Below are 20,633 nucleotides of genomic sequence, written 5' to 3' on the forward strand. Positions count from 1 at the left end.
AACTATTGTGAGCCCATATCATGCCTGGTAGTGTGGGAGATGCTTTATATGCTTTCAATTTTTCAGAAAGGGGAAAGCAGTCAAGCTCCAGCATTCCCTGGGCAGCTACGGCTTGCCGCTGCTTGGACATCTCCCAGCCAATAGCTGAGAAGTCACTTACTGACTCTCCCCGCCTGTAAATCAGATGGATTGTGGGTATTCCTGTCAGATCCTCCTCAACAGGGAATCCTGTCCGTGACACCAATTAAAATGTCACATCCCAATTTCTCAGGGTGACGACTCAGGTTCACTGGTTCCCAGGTCAGGATTAAGGTGAAACAACACCAGGGATCATTTAACTCACAAAACTCAACTTTTATTCATTCACAGCAATGATTGGCATGAAACTACATTAATAAACCATATAACACATGCCAACCGTATGTGACCAAACATATACTACAAGCCTTGCTTATTTGGGGATCAGTTCAGGCAAGAAGATAGGAGAGCCCTCCCATTGAGTCACGAGGTTCAGAGTGGACCCCCTTGCTTTCTAGACTCCTTCTCAGAAAGGAGCCTGTGAGTGGCTGGATCCACTCTTAGACCCAGACTTGGTCAATGGTTTTATTTCTAAAGGGATGAGGTGTAGGGATTATGGGAAAAAAGAGAGAGAGAGAGAGAGAAGAGAAAGATTTCACCAGTCCTGGGTCCAACATTGGTCCAACCAGCCAAAGGGTCCAGTTCCAGAGGGCATGCACATGGGGCTTCAGTTCGTGCCCTTTTATAATCTCCTTGCCCCTTCTTCAGGTGGGCACTCAAACTCATTAGGCTAATTAGCTGTCATGCACGGTTTGTGCTTCCAGAACCTTCAGGAAATGGGTCAGTGGGCTTGGGGATCATTTGGGGAGTAACGTCTCCCTCCCTGAAGGTATGACCATTCTTTGATCTCTGGCCATACATGGTGAGCTGCCCCGCTCAGTGTATGAGAACATGGAACTGCACACCCTCCAGCACGCCCTCCACACCTTGTTGCTGACTGACTTCTCACCAGCAGTTGGTTGCTGTGCAGGGTTCATTGGTATGCAGAGTTCATCCTTAGGCAGAACTTGTCCCACCACAATGTTTGAAACATTAACTCCTTCAGTCTCTCACAGCAGTACAGAAGGTTGTTAAATCAACATATGGATTACACACACGTGCACACACACACGCACAGAGTTCTTGCCTGAGTCTATTGATAACATTTACAAAGGAAACCACAGTTGAAGCAAAACTTTTGTTCTGTACTAAAGAAAAAACAAGAAGTACAATCTTCATTAGCAAAACTGATTTCCATATTAAACTTCCATATCTATTTCCTTTTAGTTATTACTTGACTCATTCCATCCTTCCCCCTTCTTACCTCTCCCTGCTTTACAGTTTTTAGTGTCCTTTTCAGAAATTTCACATCCAACTATCTTATTTACTAGGTTAATTAGATACTACCAGAATGGCACCAGGTGACAAGACAACACTGTTGTGGGCTTTCTAGGAAAGGGTGAGTGTAGTCACAATCAAATCATCAACCCTCAATGATGAATGGAAAGCCTCCAAGAAGAACTTTCATAGCTATAACATAGCCCTATCTTACATAGCTTTACATACTAGCTGTTTAGACTGTTACTGTTGTAAAACAGACGACACTGACTCTGGGTGGATTTTTTTCTCATAGCAATAAATCATGTTAGAGCTTAAGTGATGCTGGCCAAGCACAGCAGGCCTTGTGGGTCAGCACTACATTTACACATAGATACCAGCTCTGTAATATACCACTGGAACCTACTCAACCCTTTTTCCATGAAATGAAAAAGTCATTGTATTATGTTTGTGCATTCTACTAAAATCAAATATTGAAATATATAAACTGAGCTTACAAGTGCCCTTAAAGGAAAGGCATCCAGAGCCAAGATCACACACCTGGGAGATTATGAGGGGATCCCAGGACACAGCAAAGTAGTTTGGCCATGGAAACCTGGAGCATAAGCATCTTACTTCCTCTCTGGGACATTTACATGGGCTGCCTTGTACAGCTGCAGTATAAGCCTGGGGCCAGCAAGGAGGGCTCATAACTCACAGGTCCTGGGCCTGCTCTAGCACATGTTTGTTCTTCCAATCTTTTTCCTTCACTTGTATTTCAGGTATTGGTAAAATTCAGACTGAGTTAAATACCTAGGATGGCACAGTGGAATGTGTGTCATTCAGGTAAGGTGAGGCAAAATAACAAATAAAGTGTTGCCCAAGAATTATGACACAGGTGTCATGTTTGATGGTGATGGTCCCTCAATAACAGAGCAGTATGAATACTACTAAGCAAGTTTTCAGGTACACTAAAGTTATAATGGGTGTCATGGAAGCCATGCCCTAGCACAGAACACTTTCGTGGGAATGGTTCGCATAGGCAGAAGTGAAGGGATATACACTGGGCTTTTGTCACCTGGCACATAACTGGTGATGACTAAAGCAAAAAATAGCCTAGAGAGGTTTTGGCTTTAAGATATTCTAGACTAAAAAAGCCATGCTAAAATCTAATTAAAATTGTACCACTCTGTTTCATATTGAATGTTAATACATCCAGTTTTCATATGAAGTCAATTTTACAACTTTATTTAGAGTTTAGGGGTACTCTAAGTACTTTACAGTACTCTTAGAGTGGGTGAAATTATTGGTCTATGACCAACAAGATAGAACTCAGTCAAAACAATATCAGAAGGAAAAAAAAAAAGAAACAAAAACACCTCTCTTTTTCTTCTGTAACCAATCCCATATTCAGAAGTAAGTTAATTGCTTCTACAAGGCAAATAATTTCACCCACTCTGAGAGTGTACAAGCATTTTAGCATTCTTTCAAAGTACAAAGGCTGCACCTTTCTATTGCTTTCCTGTAAATTAATATTATTATTAGTAGACCCCAGCCAAAAATAACAATGTTATTTCAAAATATGGTTTTGTCCTAGTTTCAGCTGGGATAGAGTTAACTGTCTTCCTAGTAGCTGGTATGGTGCTATGTTTTGAGTTCAGTATGCGAAGAATGTTGATAACACTGATGTTTTCAGTTGTTGCTAGTAGTGTTTAGACTAATGTCAAGGATTTTTCAGCTTCTCATGCCCAGCCAGCGAGAAAGCTGGAGGTGCACAAGAAGTTGGGAGGGGACACAGCCAGGGCACCTGACCCAAAGTGGCCAACGGGGTATTCCATACCATGTGACGTCCCATCTAGTATAGGAACTGGGAAGTGGGGGCGGGGAATCGCTGCAGAGGGACTAGCTGGGTGTCGTTTGGTGGGTGGTGAGCAATTTCACTGCGCATCATTTGTACATTCCAATCCTTTTATTATTACTGTTGTCATTTTATTAGTGTTATCATTATCATTACTAGTTTCTTCTTTTCTGTTCTATTAAACCATTCTTATCTCAACCCACGAGTTTTACTTTTCCCAATTTTCTCCCCCATCCCACTGGGTGGGGGGGGAGTGAGTAAGCTGCTGCATGGTGCTTAGTTGCTGGCTGGGGTTAAACCATGACAGGTTTACTTCCATTAGGTACAAATCTCCCTACCTCTGCATTCCTCAAAATCCTCAGAATTATCTGCAGAAAGTAGAAGAGCACTGAATGGGGAAACCCATGGGGTTACCTGGGTAGAGGACAATGGATTTTCACAGTTCCTAGATCCTGGGAAATCTTCATGATTTCCTTAGACATAGGTATTCTTGCAATCCTGGATCTCTTATGAACTGATGATATATTCAGTAAATACAATACTTTATATCACTATTTTGGAAATCTAGGTAACTTATACATGGTTTTTTCAGCTATCAAATAAACACCAGATGGTAGTATATACTGCAGATAACTCTTTTTTTTTTTTTTTTTTCCCCCACAAAAATTAGTAACAGAATGCTGGCATGGAATTGTACAAAGCAAACAAACCCCAATAATAACCAAAATATTTACTTTCAGAAAGTAGATACACATTTTACATGTATATGTCTTTAAAGTAATAAATTATTATATTTGTTCCTGTTGTCAGATTTTTTTTCCATGCACTCCATCTCTACCAGAAGCAAGGAAAAATAATAAGAAATTATTTCATAAATAATTTATTTATTGTGACTACACATTAGAGTCAAATTTAACAGTTCTGTGATGTCTAATCTATGCTAATTTCTTGTTTAATCAAGTTTGATTATATGCAGAAAAATATGAAAGCATTATAGGAAAGTACACGTACAAAGTACAGTAGTACAAGTATAGACTATAATAGAAGTATATTTCTTGTCAAAGACATATATCTACTAATAAATTATTGTATTCATCAATCTTTCAACTGATCAGTCCGACACTTAAAACTGAAAATTGTAAGGAAGCTCAAAATGAAAGAGCCTTTGTTGGGAGTGTGAAAGAAATTAACATTCTGCAGGACTGATGCAAACCTAAAAATAAAATATTGCAGGACAGACTTCAAACAGAGTTCTTTCCACAGTCCACTAGTAAATAGCAGTATGTTCCAATATTTTAAATTTCCTAAGATTTCCTTATTTTTGTCCATAAAAATTTTCACTGCTGTTCTTCAAGAATCATGCAGTAAATCTCTATTTGTTTGAAAACATCATTAGAGATATTTAAGAACTTCTTTCTTTTCTGTTCATTAACGACTTCTGTCTAGTCTTAAATTCACAGTTGTTAATATTTCACTGAAAACCCCAGTGATACTAGTCACAGAAGAAAATATAGAAACAATGTGAAAAATTGGTGATATATTCCTCAAGATATTTGCACATCCTTTTCTCCCATGTGAATTCATCTGCACAGAAAATGAGCTACAGTACAGCTTCATTTTTAGGGGAAGCTTGCAGAAGACCTGCAAAAAAAAAAAAAAATCAGATTTAAAGATTTTTCCAAAGTCTTGATGAGGTCTATATATAAGATAACAATATCCTCTTCTTTATAGACCACATTTACACACAAAGTGTATCAGTTTCATGAAAACTGTTTCAGGTAGACTGTCATCAAATGTGAAGAGACTTATTGAAGTTTCAAAGCCAGTTACATTTATACTTAGATGTACAAAGGACTGGAGATCTGATGTTGATGTGCTGTGCAACTATTCTAATATACATTGTGGACTATCTTTCTGCAAACCTTTGACAGTACCAGGAATCCAAACCGTGAATGAAAGCCCAATTATGAAACATGTATTGACAAAGTAAAAACACTGCTTCTTAATGAAATAACAGATTGGTAATGGATACAGGGGTGCTAGAGTTGAAGTAATACTAACAGGGTTTGTAAGCTTCTTTGTAGACGTGAAAAAGCTTTATAAGTTTTAGGGTCTAGCCTAAATTAGGTTAACAAGAGATGTTAAATTAAGAAGCTTAAAAGGAAGTGGTCATAAATGGGGGACTCACCAACAGCATGATCATAGAATGGGATCAGACAAGTTTAAGAAAAATATAAGAGATAGACTGAAAGTTAGTTTCCTTGGAGACACTGTGACACAGTATTTATATCCATCTTTCCTATTTATAATAATGGGATTTACATTAATGACTAGAAGAAGGACTTGTCCTGGAGCAAGCTGTCTCTGACAATGACTGCTCTTTTATACTAACATTCTCACCTGCAGGTACAAGAAAGTCCTCACTTTCTTGTAACTTTGAAGCTTGGACAAAGTTTACCCATAAAAGACTTGCTACTTACCTTGTTTCTCAACAATTTTAAACCTCTACATTACAATATTTAAATTATTCTTCTGTATTTGTTTCAGGAAGAAGCCTATCTGAAAGCACTGCTCAGACAAATGAGACCTGGACTACATCTGGAGGTATCTAATCAACTAAATTACTCCTGTATGTGTTGTGAAAACAGAGAAGCATAGATGAGTTTTATTGTGTAACTGTTGCCAAATTTACATTCTTCACAGTCAATTGGGACAGAGGCTAAAGGATGATAGTCACCCAGGTAACAATTGCAAATTCGCTTTATATAATATGAAAGTAAGAGAGATCAGCCTGAAGCTACCTAATTTATAAGTCCATTGCTAGATTATGCCCACAATCTAATTCAAAAAAGCAATAACCATTAAGACAGTAGCCCTGGGTGGGGCAACATAACCATCAGACATCCAACAACATACTGAAGTCTGAGCCCAAGATGGAACCACTACACATAAGGGCCTGACCACCATCCAGTACTGGGACACATCATGTAATTGAAGCAAATGTCCTGTTCTGCTTGGTCCATGACACTGGTCATGAGGCTTGGCAATTGATTGATATGAATGTGAAGTGTGTGAGTAGAATCTCATGATGAAACTCACAAAGATTAACAGAAGCAAACACAAATTCCTGGACCTGAGAGGAATAACCTGATGCACCAGTACATGCTGGAGCTGACCATCTGGAAAGCAGATTTTCAGAAAAGGCCCTGGTGGTCTTGATGGGCAACAAGTTAAACATGAGTCAGCAATGTGTCCTTGTGATAAAGAAGGCCAAGAGCATCCTGGGGTCTCTCAGCAACAGTGTAGACAGCAGATGGAGGGGAGTGATTCTTCCTCTCACCGCTGGTGAGACACCATGAGAATGCTATTTCCAGTTCTGGGCTACTCAGTAGAAGAGACATGGACATACTGGAACAAGGCCAGCAAAAGGTGATGAAGATGATTAAGGGACTGGAGCACCTTTCATAGAAAGCACAACTGAAGAGTTGGGACTGCTTAGTTCAACGAGGAGAAGGCTCAGGGGGAATCTCATGAATATGTGCAAATATCTGATAAGGGGAAGCCAAAAATGGAAGCCAGGCTCTTGTCAGTGGTGCTTAATGAGAGAACAAGGGCCAATGGGCACAAATAAAAAGACAAAAAATTCCTTTTAAACATAAAACCCCCTTTTTTACTGTGAGGATGTTTGAGCCCTGGAACACGTTGCCCAGGCAAGCTGTGGAGTGTTCATCCTTGGATATTCAAAACCTGACTCAACACAACCCTGAGCGATCTGTCATAGTTGAGCCTGCTCTGAGCTGTGGGGTTGGACTAGGTGATCTCCAGAGATGCCTTCCAACCTCAAAGATTCTGTGATTCTATGAACAGAAATAAAAATAGATTTTTATCTGAAATAGAAACAGCTATCTACTCACATTGCCCATCCTGCTTAGTAAATAACTTTTAGGTTATACATAACAGTGTGGTGTGGCCTGGCTCTTGGAGCTGCCCTACACAAAATCCTCCATGGCAGTATTCCATAATTAATATTTCCTGAAACAGTCTTTTAGAAGAAATGTTCTTTTTTTATATATTAGTTTATTTTTCTGAAGCTGTTTGCTTAAGAATTCTCTTAGTTTTGAAGTCATGCCTGGAGGAATGTGAAATTTTATAATTCTTCTTGCAATATTGTATTGCAGATTGTATTGCTTGTGAGATTCAATTACTCATATACAAAATAAGCTTTTTATTCCTATCCAATTTATGCCTCTGTCTAGTACAGGACTTTACAAACTTGCTTTGTTTGCAGACATAGTAACAGAGTGCCTCCAAGCCACAAACATATGAAGGTTGAGTTTAGCTATACAGGCAGCTTTTGTGCATTCTGCTTTGTGAACAAAATCTACAGGAAGAATTCCTCTCTAACATCTGCTATCTGCACTAGTTTTGCAAGAACTATTGTCAATAGTGTAAGAAATGCTAACCTATTAATCACAAGGCTTCCACAAGGCTTCTATGAAGATTGAGTCAATTTATACAAACTCATGGCTTTGTTTTCCAATAGCTGATAAAGTGTTTTGCTTCAGCAGAGGAATTGAAACAAAAGCTACAAAAATAAACAGCAAATTCTCCCGCAAATATTGGTAAGCCTTTTTTATCTGTACCCTACTAAATGACCTTTGTCTCTAAATCTTGTATACAAGCCCTCAAGTGAGAAATGACATAACTAGGCCATGTTAGTATTGACAGATTATCCATACAACCCAGATGACGTTCCCCAAGAGAAGAAAAAAAGAATTTGAATATGCTCAAAATAGGAGACTCAGAAACAAAATGATACAAAGACAAAATGGAAGGCTAAAGAAGACGATCTATCCAACTCCTTTCAAATTTAGTCTACATATTACATTAATTTCCGTGGTTGCCTTATTGTTCTTATCACACTCACCACACAGACTTCATCCACTCACACTGACAAACCAATAAGTGGTATTGTTAATAATAGGAACTGTTCTGTCTGCTTTTTCAATTGCCTGAGTATACCACACTGAATGTTGTTCTCTTTATGGTTCCTTTAAAAATCTTTCTACTCTAGCTGATATTCTTAGCAAATCTCAGATGTGGGCATATGGCCCTAGATCTTTCCATCATTATGCTGCAAGGGATTCACAGAAATGCAGCATGGAAATTTTTCTAAACCCTTTTATGAATCCACTCTATGGTCATGTATTCCTTTTAAGGCATTTTATTTCTATTTTAGTTGAATTATCAGCACATATTTTGACACTTTAGAAATCAGTCTTGACTATAAGTCACACAGATCAGTTAACATTTTGACCCATTTCAGATGGTGATATGTTTATTAGTCATTACAACTATACCCCTTTCTTTTGTCTTAAATAAAATTAGGTTGCTGTGATCATTCTAATTCAGAATTGTTGATGTTTACTGTCCATAATTTTTGTAATAAATGAAAAAAAACTAGAAAGAAACTTAAGAGCAAAATCCATTGCTATTACTAATATATCAAACTGTCTGATACTGGACTGTCCACATATAAAAACCCCCAAAAAATCTTATATATTTTTCCTTGAGAAACCTGTGAATGTATTTGCAAGACCTTATCCATCTGCTTTGATTTGCAGTAGGGTTTTCCTTCTAAAGCTGTATTTTTCTTCAGAGCTGTGAAAAAGAAAGGAAAAAAGAAAGTAAATTCATTTTAAAGCTACCATGGAAAATATTACTTTATAAGTCAAAGGATGTAAAAGGAGCCATGCAAAATATTTTGTACAAAACCTAAATGCATACTATTAAGAACTTGTTACAAATGTTAATAAAGCTGGGATTTACAAGATTTACCCACACTTTTTAAAACTGTGTTTGCCAACTTTTGCAATTTTCTCCCTCTTTTATAAATATTATTTTCATAATAGCTGTTTTACTCCTTCGTGTATATGAAATTGGATGATATTCCCCTCATTGATACACTCTGTTGCTTACTTCCCATCTTCTCCATTTCATGCTGTGAACAGGATGTGTCAGGACATTATTTCCTTACCCCAGTTTTAAGTACCTGGGCTGACAAAACAGTATTCACTCTACCTTACACTAGAAAAACATTTTCAAAGAATAAGGTAGGAAGAAAACTGAGTATTCAGTAGGACTGTGAATCTAATGGTATATTCACATTCTCAGACTATACAGAGGACAGGAATATTGTGAGGGAGTAATTGCTCCTTCACATTTTTTTGTGGGCCTATAACTGACTACTTTAAGACATCCTCCATGATGAAATGTCATCATTTGACTAGTACTCCATGAATTCCCTTGCAGAGTCAATCTTCAAGAGTTATATCAAAGTTTTGGGAAGACTTTCTGACTGAATTTATGGCAGCCATACCTACAACAGCAAATAAAATGAGCGAGGGAAGAAAATAGCATGAATAAATGACTAGCATATCTCCCATTCAAAAAAACCAAACCAAACCAAACCAAACCAAACAAACCCAGCATGTTCAAATACCTAGAAGAAATTCTTCCTGACACACACTGTCCTCCAAATATCCCTTGAGATTTGTCTTAGAGAATGCTTTTGGCTCTGCACAAAAACTATGCAAAAGAATGCTCTAACACTTAAACAGTAATAAACCCATCTTGTGGCCTGGATCTACCTAGTTTACAAGAATATGTATGGTGTCATGGGCTCCAGGTCTGCTTACTAGGCACTAACCTTAGAATTTCAGGTAAACCAGCATTAAAAAAAAAAAAAAAAAAATCAAAAGAAATATCAACTTATTTCACAACTTATTACATACTGAGGGAAATTTTCCTGTTTGTTGAGTTGTTCATTCATTGGTTTTATGCTCCCTGCAATGTATACCTCTTTTTCTCTTATTTCAAATTTTTTTTCCTACTTTTCTCCTGTACTATTACTCTACTATGGGAAGTGAAGAAGAATCTGCACCCAAAAGCAGACCCAATGCTATTTTAAAGGCAAAGTTGTTCCAGTTTTCCTGAGATTTTGCAGCTCATGCCCTTCTGACTGATAATAACGAGGTTCTTGAAATGTAACTGTAGGGCACTCTTATTAAACGATCTCTTGTTTGACCATTATCTAACCTCTGGGTCTCCTTTTTAATGAGGTTGAGTTGTTTCAATGTAGAGACACTGAAGGTTGTCTCTGTTATCTGTCTCATTCTTCCAAAAAAACCCCAACTTTTCTTCTAAGGAAGGGTCAAAATTTTGAAGCTAAGAAAGCAAGCTATAATATTTGGTTTTTAATTAGTTTTTTTATCTATGTTTTTTTATTAAGTGTAACTTACAGAAATTTCCATTTTAAAACATTCTTTTTTCATGATGCAAAATATTCTTAGACTATAGCAATGATCAGAGATAATATTAACATCATCAATGAAAGAAAAGATTTCAGTAATTCCTCTCTACTTGAAAAGTAGATATTCCTAAGGCATTGAACCTGTATGAAAAATGGTAATTAATATTTGCATTGAGTTTCTCCCTACTGGATTGTGTTTTTCACTACTTTTACCATATGTTGGGTTATTTTTGCTTAGATTTTCAAAAAACAGAATAAGTATATGCTTAGTAATTTTAGCTTTTATTTTCTTGGCTTATAAACACAATATGATGAGATATACCAATATGTCAACAGACAAAAAGATGCATTCAGAAAAATAATTCTCTTAGTGAAAATTTTCTCTTTACAAAGAAAACTTTATTTTTAAAATTTTAAAAGTAGCCAATTTTTGTTTCAATTTTGTTAGAATATCACTTGGAATACAAGTAATAAAAAAAATACCCTTCTAAGAGAAAGACATGCCAGTTTGTTTAAAAAGAGAGAAGAGGGGAGAATTCCGTCTTAATTTCTGATGGAGCTGACTTGTATAATGCTTTGCAGAAATCTGTAAGAAAGACTGAAAAGTCAGTGAAGCAGAAGCATCTCTTCAGAAGTGGTTTGCAGTAACTTTTCTGCCTTCTGGAAAGTAGTAATATGAATGAACACTGAATAAATATGACCAGCATCACATCATAGTATGTGAACAGAGGTATGATCAGCATCTGAAAAAAATCAAAATATATTGAAAAAAAATCTAAAAAAATACAAATGTATTGATGCTGATAAAGTACAAGATAAAAAATAACTCTAATTTGAACAGTTTCTCTACATTATTCCTTAAATTCTAAATATAGTAAACCAAATGTACAAAATTTCTCTTAGGAGAATGTATGCAGAAATCAAGGCAGAAACATGTAGTTTGTAATCAAAAGACTCGTATTTCCTTCACTTCCTCCAGCACCCCATGTATACACCCTCTGAAAGCTCAGAATTATCTTCCTACTGACCAACTTCTGATCGGTCTCAAAATGCTGTTACAGAATGCCTGAACTTTGCCTCGGTGTGACTCCAAAGGAAAGCAGTATGAAGCCAGAAACATATAGCTCACATGGGAGATTAAACATTTTTTTATTTGAGTTTGGTAAACTTTTTTGTTGGTACACACTAAGGCTTATTTGTTATAGCTCTGTGTTGTTTCTGCTTATTTGATAGGGGATGGCATATTATGATTGCGTGTTTTAAAGCAACTCTGCTAAGCAACTTCCTTTCTACCTTCCTATTCAGACCTTCAAACCAACTCATAGCTTTCTACTGGATTGAAAGAAAACAAAAAATGTTTTCAGAAACACAGAAACATCCCCTATGTTTGCCCTCTAGAAATGGAGAACTTGGTACACAGTCTCCTCAGGGTAACAGTCTCATTTAGTTAATGTTATTTTTAGTGAATCAGAAATAATTTAGAAAACAACCACAGCTATTTAAAACATTATCACTCATAACTTGAGACAAAGCAGTTATTGGAGCTTTACTGAGCTTGGATTTTGGGCAAATTTTCCCTTACTTATCTGGCTTTTGCTGAAATCAGTGTCAATTTTTGTATTCTTAATTGGGCTAAACTGCTATTTTATATGTTTTGAGACATGGCAGGTATCAGGAAGACACTGCATTTTGGACCATTGTTTCAACAAGCTGTTAAAACTAGTGGTTGTACCCACACACAGGTTAAAAGGTTTGACATTGCTTCCCTATTTAAACATAAAAAACCAGTACATCTTATTAAATTAGTTGGATATAGGACAACTTGAAAGAAGTGATTAGGGGTAGAGAAGAAAGGCTAATTCACTGAGGAAGAATAATTTGAAAATGCAAAACATCCAGAAACATGATAAGAACCCAAATTTCCTTAGGGTTTATCTGATTATATTTCTGAAGTTTGCTTGTCACTAATTTTTCTGGAAACACACTTGTGTAACAATTTCTTTTTTCATCCAGACAATAATGTCAATCCAAACTGGCATTGTGAAAGTGTCACTCAAGCAGTGAAGCAGATAAAAGGGGTTATGTGAAGCCATGTTCCTTCCCCAAACACAAGGGACCCTTTCTTTCATCTGTCTGGTCTTGAGATATTTTCATTCCCACCTTATTTGAAGATACTTATTTTGGTTTGACTCCAGCTGTGTAATTCCCAGCAGTATAGACTTATGGTTTAGACTTCAAAGTGTTGCTGTAAATTTATTTTAGATCTTTCTTCTCTCCCATCCAAACCCAGCCCTCTTTTCTGTGTGGGTAGTGGTGTGGTGGAAGTAGAAGAATTAGGAGAATGATTTGTCTGAAAGTTTGTGCATTACATTTAGATTGTATGCAAGTGCCGGCAGGTTTCTGCAGATTATTAAATATTGGCTCAAGCGCTGTAGATGCCTAGAGCACTGTTGTCATGTGATGGTGGAAGGTTGACACTGGGACCAGAAGAAAAGCAGGTCAAATATTGTCAGTGATGTCACTATGATTTTTAAAAGAGGTCAGTAGAGAAAGTATGTGCCCTGAACTCATAACAAATGCCAAAAAACTAGAGATTTTGAGAAGATGATACATAAACAGACCCCAGAGACAAATGATGTTCTAGTTCAAAGCTGAGCCTGTAGTGATTTCCTGCCTTAAAAGCTTAGCCTTTATACTGCCAAAGATGTTAAACCCAACATGAATTGCTTTCATATGGATTGAAAAACATATCAATGTCACAGCTGTCAGTGGCAATTTCAAAAAGTTTACCTTCAAATCCCCTACTCCTGATTTTTTTTCATAGATTAGGAATTTAACTACCAGTGATTTAAGCTTGACTGCACTCACTCTGTCACTGATTATTATCCTCTACTGTCCAAGGAATCTTTTGACAGAATTCAGAATACCACTCTCAGTTTGTATACGTATGGTTTTGTCCCTTCCTTAATCTTTTTACAATTCCTTCTTAAAAATTTATTCTTTTTATTTGTTTTGGTGTATTTTTTCATCTCGGCCATGCTTATGGTTCTGTGGTTCCACAGTAAATTTTGGAATTCTGCTTTTCAAGAGAAGATAAACATACTTACTGTTGTCAAAGAGAGAAAGTAGAGAAGGAGAATGAGATACTGAGTAATCACCTTCTTAAACTTTTTACCGAAGTAGAATTTGCTGTCCTATTTCATGCTGTAGGGGACAGACACCGGATTGTGCTGAGCACAAACAACTGCGATCAGATTTTCAAAAGGTATGATGCTTAGAGTTGAACAGAAAATGGTTCTCCAAAGAACTTTAAATTGGGAAATGCCATCTGGAAAACAATGACTTTTGCTGTGAAATTGTAAGGATCTTATCCAAACTTACTTATTTCATTTTAAGGCAGGAAAATAACGAAATGTAAAAAAAAAAAACAAAAAACAAAAATTTTAAAAAAAACCAAACCCTATACTACCATAGGAGTTGGAAGTATCCATTTTTCAAAATTTTAGAATTATTTTTGTTTTCAAAGTATTTTATAAAAAAATGCTTTTAGTGAAATATCAAAACAAAGAATGTAACAAAAAAAATTCTTATGAAATACTGTCCACAAATTAGTTTTCCTTGGATATTTTTTCTTAAGCAATTTCAAAGTATTGGTTTCTCATTGCACTTCTGAATTATTTGCATTTTGTAAATCCATTTTTTGATCAACAACATGAAATGTATTTTAATAAGCCAGAGAAGGGAGTCCTGAAATGTGTGTTTAACAGAATGGAACTGAAAACACTGGCATTAAGTTTAAATTATACACCCTTCTATTAAGTGTTCAGAAGCATTCATACTTGAAAATGATAGGAAAAGAGGCCTCTGATGACCTCAATTTAGGACCAGAAAAGATCACCTGGATCACTCAGTCAACTTATTGCGGCCATCAATCCTGCTACCTGTAAGTAAAGTACAGTAGCTAGCACTAGAAATCAAACTGAGTTGAATATATCTTTATCAAGGAAGTTCACTGTTGCATGCAGAAAACTAGTTAAAGGATTAGGATACCGTATGCTTTGTTTATTTATTTGTATAATGTACAAGTGATCTACTATCATTTCCTACCAGAAAAATTCAAGGCCCTCGTAATAAATTGTATCTATTCTATGGATAAAACTAGTCATGATGAGTAGCTGATAAGGATGTTGGTGGATGTAGGCAGAAACATTGGGTCTTTCCCATTTTTAGAGAAAACTTTTGAATCTAACCCTTACCACCACAATACCTGGAAACATGATAAAGGTAAGACACCTTAAGTACACATTTTAGAATGTTCTTTTTATCTCACTCTGTTCCTTGCCTTGTGCAATTTTCAAACTTTAGCTAGAAATCAATGAAAAGAAAATAGTCTTTTTTAACAAAATGTGGAAAAATAGCTCCCCGTGAACCTCAGAGCTGAGGGGGACCACCTTCCAGCATTGAACTCCTCCTAGCAAAGGACTTAGAACCCTGACAGCACCTCGTCCTTTCTCCATTTCTGCTTGAGATAACCTGGCACCACTGACCTTAATACCACCAGAATAGATGTAGAAACATAGCACACCAGAAAAAAGGGGTAGATAACAGGGTGTTTTCTATAAAAAAAATTAATGGTATTACTAATAGGGTTTTTCTGTAATAATCAGATATGTTAGGTTACAAGTATTTGTATCATTGTAAGTGAACTAGTAATAATAGCTGCTGTATTTTGATCAGACTCTTAAAATCCCAAACAATAACTTTTTGTCTCTGTATGTAAGGTGTTTCCCCTTTTGCTCCTAAAAAGAAGGTGAGCATAACACTCCCTAGGACAGCATTTATGAGACTCTCAGTCTTCAGAATCTGAGAAAAAAGGACTGGAGGAACAGGAGCAATCCAGTCATGGGAAAAGCATAACAACTGATTAAGCCAAGTAGAAAAGTACATAGAATGCAGTAAGAAGTGTATGAGAGAGGGCTTTGAGAAACTGTAATTTCTGACAGAATAATTCTTATATACTTATTGGGTGGCTGAGATCACGACTCTTAGATGAGTGAACTTGAGAGACTGTTTGGAACAGCACGGATTCCTGTGCTACAGACAGTGGATTATTATCTACTTGCATTTTATATAAATGGGAATAAGCACTGGGATGCCATGCTATCATCACTAAGCACTGTATCCCTTTTCAGTCAGTAGACTAAAACCAGGTATCTGCCAGTGGCAACCAGAATGACTTTTGGTCCATGTCACTGTGTCCTGGTTTTCTGTTGATATATCTTGGATGGATGCAAATAATTTCATTTTCTATAAGTGAAGGGCAATCTTGCGGGTAGACTTTCAGGTTTTTTTTGTAAGGATCTGCCAGTAGGGACATGACAGAGAAATACTGCTTCTACACAAAGAAGAAACTGATGATCCAGAGATCCATACCTTTGCTACATATTTGCTCATTACCACATTAGCGTGGGTCCTGTCAAGAAATAAGGATTTTCTGGACGGAGGCCATCTCCTCCCAAAGCTCCAGGCTCTATAATGCAACTGTAGCAACGGGAGGTTTAAAATGCTTGTAAATTCTGTTGCTGCTCATGTTTCTAAGGCGGCATGTGAAAAGTGCCTTTAAGCCCAGTAATAAATAATACACTTCCATACAGTCACATTGTTAAACTCAGGGCCAAATGATGATGCAGGATAATGAAAACAACACTGTAATTTGGGGAAAAATACCTTGAAGAGAGTTGTTTTGAACAGAAAAGTGTATTGAAAAGCAAAAAGAGGAGGACCCATTTTAAACTTTCTTCTCTTGTGCCTCTGAAGGGGAGACAGTTGAGTGGTCCCATTCAGCCAGTCTATGGTTAATTTTGGTTTATAATTGTCCCCTAAACCTTTATGAGTCCTTACATAATCTGAATACTAGAAGATACAGGGAGTATTTTTCTTTCCCGGGAATGCACAAAAAGTATTCTTAATAGTAAAACTGATAGTCTGGAATCCTGTTGAAGTTGTCTCTGCCACAGCAATATAATTTAAAGTATTACATTCTGAGGACTTCTCATCTATTTTACTATAAAAGGAGGTCATCTCCAAAACTGAAATATAAATTTTCCTGGACTACCACTTCCAGGTATATTTTATGGGAAGTGTCTGAATGAAAACTACTACCACTGATTTATTATTCTAAGGCACCAAGGCATTTCACACAAGTATGTGTTGGCAATTTAGCTTGAGTTTCCTGCATTCTGGTCACCTGACACACATATTTTCTTTTTCTTTTTTTTTTTTTTTTTTTATTCCCCTCAACCCAGCATTATAATAGGCTCTTGTTTGGAACCTCTGTCTATTTGGACAGGTATAGATTTGTCCAGAATAACTGATGACAAAACCAAAAGCAACATTTAAGACCAGATCATCAAGCAGCAATTTACTTTTTAGATCTGACATGGCAAAGCATACAGTAGCTCTCCTTACAGGCAGCCAAATCTGGGATAGAAGACAGCTGCAACTTAACAGAAAAAGTTGCTGAAGGACAAATTGTTAAAAAGAAAATTTTGAACAACTAGCCATACTTAGGCTGGGATCAGATACAAAATTTTTATCTAACTTGGTACTTGTGGTGGGCTAGCCTTGGCTAGCAGCCAAATTCCCACCCAGCTGCTCACTCACTCACTCCCCCTCCTTAGAGGGGCAGATGGTGCAAATAAGAAGAACAAGAACAAGAAAGCTCATTAAGTTGAAATAGTCATTGAAGTTGCTTACCAATTACTGTTGTGGGCAAAACAGAATTGACTTGGGCTAAACTAATTTATTTATTGCCTGTTCAGGGAAGGTTCAGACTTGACATTAGGAAGCATTTCTCTACAGAAAGGGTTGTCAAACACTGGAAGAGGCTCCTCTTCTCTCTATCTAATGTTTTTTGAACTTTCTTAAAAATGTTAACACAGAGGTGCCAACAGCTTGGCTGATGGGATCAGCTGTGTCCTGTAATAGGTCTGTGTCTGGGACAGGATAGCCCCTGACCTCTTCTCAAAGCAGCCATCCTTGCTAACAAAGCAGACCCCTGATACAAAAACCTTGCCATGCACAGCCAATACAGTAGTCATCTAAATTTTCTTCCACAAAATGAGATCTACATTCAAATGCAATACTTACCTACATCTCAGATCCCATATTTCAGTTCAGATCCAGAAAATAAATCTTTATATACAGGAAATATAGAAGATAAAAAATGTAATACCAGAAGATAGTAAGAAATAATTTAATGAAGAGCAGAATCATAACTATACATCCTATAATCTCTCTTCAGTACCAACAAGTACACCTGCTAGTTTCCCATGACTTCTATGATTTATGCCTTTTCCATATAGACAAAACATGTAACGTACCATGGCCATTTTATTGATCTCTCTAGTCTGATGCCCTAAACAGTTATTTTACTTTGGCAATGTCTAGAGATACTCTTGAGAATAATCTTCCATTGCAGATAATTTCCTAATGCTTGTCACCCCATGAGGAAATAAGGTTAGGTATTCCTGTCAGGAACTGGAGGAGGAGGATGATGTGGTACAGCTAGAAGAGACCACTGAATGTCAGGCTGACAGTAGGAGGGAAAGGGAGAGGACAACAGTGGTCTTCTCTCTGGTATTATGAGCTTCCTATTATTCAAGAATTATTACTTTTAATTGGTTAGAGTATAATGACCTCCAGTACAACCCATCTGGTATAAGAACACATCAGAAAGTTAATTTGGTTTAGATGAGTTTTTCAATTCTTATGCTACTAGCAATATGTGGACAGTATCTGTAGGACCTTGATTAACACTGTATTCCTAAAACCTCCATTATGCTATTTTGATAAATGTGTAATGCAGCATTAGCTGAAACAAAGCACACTAAGCACACCTCATTCAGAGCATCTGTTAGAAAAAATTGTAATAGAAAATACCTGAAAAAATTATTCAGACAATCATTGAATATTAATGAGGGACAGGTTTTCAGAATTAGGAGCAAGAAGAAGAATACATGCTTTATTTTCTGGTATATTTCAAGACCCAAATGAGTTCATATTACTGCTTCAGTAGGATTTAAATTGAGACAGATGTGTTAGCAAATTTTGCTATAGCATAGTGGGATGATGGTTTAAAAAACATATGAATATATATATCCATCAGACTGCTTATTTATTCTGAGGCATCAGCTGCAAACAAGATTTTCAAACTAGGGGCTAAAATAACTTATGTGAATTAATCTTAATTTTAAAATAATCTCACAATATAACATTATAGAATGTAATCACCATCTGCGTTGCACTACTTCCTTAGTGAGAATCCAAGTTTACTTTGAAAATAATATCTGGTTTGGATTCAGAAAAAAAATGAATATAAAATTGAACTAATAGATACAAATGAAACTGTATGTGCTGTGTAAAAGTCTGAGAGTACGAGTTATGTACTGTACACAAATAAATATTTTCATTCACTAATGATTCCTTCGTCTACTGGCACAATTAAGCTCATAAAGCCAGAAAAAATATGCAAATTTCCTGATATCATATATTTGTCTGTGAGTAGTACATTTTCTGTTAAATTATACAATGATTATCATTGGCTGACTAGCATATAAAAAAGAACTTCAATACTAATTGATGACTAAAGATTCCTGAAAGATACTAAAATACAACACATATTTAAACATGTTATGAGATCTAGGACATGCTTCCAGGATGCTATTTAGATTTTCAGTGTGTGGTTTGATTCAGGAGCCGGTAGGTTTAGAGGGTTTTCACTTACTATAGTTTAGTGTTTATTTTCTAAAATAAATTTCCACTGAGGTAAATGTCTTATAGAAAGTCCTAGGTTATAATGTTCTTCCTGCATTGTCTCCATTATTTCTAACTGTAATCATTACTTGATGCTATGTTTTAAGTCATTTTGTGCCATTAGTTCTCAGTGAGGCTTCTACCAAAATTTAAGAAGAGAAAATAATAGATAAAAGTCTGGTTTCAAATAACTCAATAAGTTTTCATGGTATGGACCGCAGTCTTGATGGTGTCACCTCAAGAAAGAACTGCACCTCTTTTATGCTGCCAGCCTCCATTTGCACTGGATAGAATGCCAGAGAAATGATGAGGATACAAGTTTCATTACAACTTGAAATTGCCTGAAGCTGTAGATTGCACTCAGAGCTGGGGGGCATGACAATGTTCTTGCGTCCTTTAATACAAACACAGCCCAACTAAATTCCTATTGCCTTCTGTGTTGCATAGAATTCACCATACATTTATATTTTTAAAACAAAGTGTTAGAACTAAACTCATCATAAGTAGTGATGAAAGAATTCCAAATTCTGAACTAGCATAGTGCTCTACATTAGGGATTTCATATTTTTCTCTTTCTCCAGTGAAAAAAGAGGTTGTAAACTGAAGAAAGAAAGAAATTACTTTCATTGACCATAGAAAAAAGTTCTCAGTGTAGGCCTGATTTCATAGCCTTTGATTCCTTGATATCATCAGATTTGAGAGGTATCAAAAGAAGCTACTTTCGATGTACCTAGGAATAAATCCTGACAATTTTCTTGCTTGTCACTTGTTTGAATTTTTGTAGGTTGCAAAAAAGAATCATTGTAAAGTCTGGCAGTAAGATAGGCTTGTGAGCTGTGTTTTCAAGACTGTAATTCATAAACACATTTACCTCTGTATTGACAAGATCATTCCAGATGAGTGTTCCTGGAGGCCAGTAAACCTGGATCAGTGAGACAATACATGGAGTTGAATCACATTGAATCTTTTAACCTCTGAGCTTTTCAATATTGGCTATATCCATTATTTTCTGTGTACACAATATTCCCAGATTAATGGGTACAAATATATTTTATTTTGTTCTAGATAAAGGGAGCTAAAATTGTTGCTTAAAAAAGCACATGCCTCTAATATGAATAGTTATTTAATTCACTTCATGGGAGTTACATCTGGGCTAAATGTGCAGACAGTAAGGTGGATTGAAAACTGTCTGAATGCTTTTCAGAGCATCTCAGAGACTGCTGATGAATGACATAAAGACTAGTCACTAGTGGTGTGTGCCCCAGGACTGAATAC

This window comes from Aquila chrysaetos, chromosome 4 (genome assembly GCF_900496995.4).
Source record: "Aquila chrysaetos chrysaetos chromosome 4, bAquChr1.4, whole genome shotgun sequence".
Classification (NCBI taxonomy): Eukaryota; Metazoa; Chordata; class Aves; order Accipitriformes; family Accipitridae; genus Aquila; species Aquila chrysaetos.